Below are 2500 nucleotides of genomic sequence, written 5' to 3'. Positions count from 1 at the left end.
CAAAGTTTAGCTCCCACACACACACACACACACACACACACACACACACACACACACACACACACACACACACACACACACACACACACACACAGCTGCAGGAACATTAAAAGTATAGAACTGTAACAGCATTAAAGACGCTGTGAAATATTTCTACTTGTTAACATTCAGTCATGAGGAGAGAAGAACCTCCATGTGTGTGTGTGTGTGTGTGTGTGTGTGTGTGTGTACAACCTCTTCACATGATGATGAAGGTTCAATAGCACAAGGTGTTTAAAAGGCTGCAGACTCATTCTCTTGTACTTTCAGACTGTAACATCTCCTCAACGACAGAAGCTGGAGACGCAGCGCTGAGCGCTCAGCGCCGCTTCATGAAGCATCGCTGAGCGCTCAGCGCCGCTTCATGAAGCATCGCTGAGCGCTCAGCGCCGCTTCATGAAGCAGCGCTGAGCGCTCAGCGCCGCTTCATGAAGTCATGGAAGTCTAGAGTGATTCACTCCCATCATGTCACACTATGGAGGAGACCAATGGGTCCATGTGAGTGCAGCATTTGTGCACAAACTGCTCTGAGAGGTCAGTCATCATGCTTTCAGAGTTCTACCTAACACAGCTAACTGTTAGCATCAATGCTAACAGCCAATAGAGACGCTTTCCACAAAGCGTCCGATCACTTTACACCTGTGAGTGCTGGGAGGTTTTTATTACAATGAGCTGCAGACGGCTGCCTTGCCAACGGGATGAGGAAGTGTCTGGTTCCTCATCTGTTCTTCTCTGCGTCCAGATAGCGGAGAGAAGGCCATCTGACGGCGATCCAACAGAAACACTCTGATTAAAAAGACATCCATCCTCCACTCGGACGCACCGCCTCACACAGAAGACACACTGACCGCCTACAAGCTGTCACGTAACACACGTGTGCAGCTTGTGTGTGTATTGACCTTGATCAAACTGTCCATTGATAACTTTAAGAAAGTAACCATGAGGTGAAGATCCGCTTGAAGCTGTGCATGATGTTACAGCGGCCGTGCGTGAGTGCAGAGGAACCTCCTGTGATGACCTGCAGCTGACCTGCAGGTGACCTCTGCCTCCTCCCTGCTCCCACAGCGGGGTCAGCTGATAGCAGCGGCGTCTGACACTAATGAGACAGCAGCCCCAAAAAGATGGACGAGCTGAGGGAGGAGCAACTCTTCCAGCGCTTCATCCCAAACGCTCAGAGTAGAGTGTGTGAACATCCTCTGCAGGACTCGCTGCATCGCTGCTCACGCAGTCTGAGAGTCATGTTCATGCCAGAGTGGGTGAACAGGTGATGATGCGGCAGCAAGCTGAGCGAGAGTCTGCGTGTGCAGCTCATCCTGATGCAGGAGCAGAGCGTGGACACACTCCATGGGGCCGACTTCCAAAGGACTTCTTTCACAAACCTTTTCACACTCGAGGCTTCGTCTCTGCAGCAGAGGAACCGCCCACGAGCGACGCGCTGACACACACTCGCCACCCGGCACGCAACTCATTGTAACTGCTTCAGATACACACTTTGCACAGACACATGCACAACATGCCCTTTCATACGCTTCCTATTCACACACACACACACACAAAGTAAACACACACTTAAAGGAGCTCTGCGTTGGCACTAAACAACTCTTTTGGTCACAAATACACATCATGCCAATCCATAAATCAGATTATAATTGAGTTGCATTGCACAAGTAATAAGCAGAGAAGTAGAAACAGACAACGTCTGGGCCGGTGCACCGCCTCCCACCGGCATGCGCCTGGCTGCCTTCCTGGCAATCAGACACACACAAGCACACACACACACACAAGCACACACACACACACAAGCACACACACACACACACACACACACACACACACACACACACAAGCACACACACACACACACATTTGCTGAATGCATTACCAGCAATGCAAAGACAGAACCACTTACCTGTTTTACAGACACATGTAAAAATGAGGAAAACACGCATGAAGGCAATGTGATGGGAGAAGCTTTACGTCTCCAGTGACACAAGTCAGGAAACATAAAGTCTCATTGTGTTGTTGCTGTGAAAGGAATGAGGATTGTTTGCCACAAGGCGCAGAACGTTTACTGTCCCACTGGGATCCTCAAATCTGAGCGTGCAATTCAGATTTGAGCCAAAATGCCCCAATTTCCAACTTTATACCTGGGAAAGTTTCAAACTAACACAAAAGTCACGGCACGACGTCAAGAGGGATGGCGAGGGGCGACGCCGGCGGTATGGTGACGATGTGTCTAACAGGCACACTGAGAAGGACTTACCCGGGTCTGCAGACGAGGACGTACGCAAACAAAGGACAGGAAGCCACACGGTTAAAAACATGGCAAACAGTAGGTCACACTGTGCATCCATGTGATTACATCAGGCTACAAGAACGACAGCGAGGAAGTGGTTTCAAGTGCTGGGAGGACACAATCTAGACAGTTTATGTCTGGTGGATTACTCCTTTTATAAATAGA

Source organism: Clinocottus analis, unplaced genomic scaffold (genome assembly GCF_023055335.1).
Source record: "Clinocottus analis isolate CAN_PGR_092001 unplaced genomic scaffold, fCliAna1.0.p SCAF_100, whole genome shotgun sequence".
In the NCBI taxonomy this organism is placed as follows: domain Eukaryota; kingdom Metazoa; phylum Chordata; class Actinopteri; order Perciformes; family Cottidae; genus Clinocottus; species Clinocottus analis.
This window is presented reverse-complemented; position numbering follows the sequence as displayed.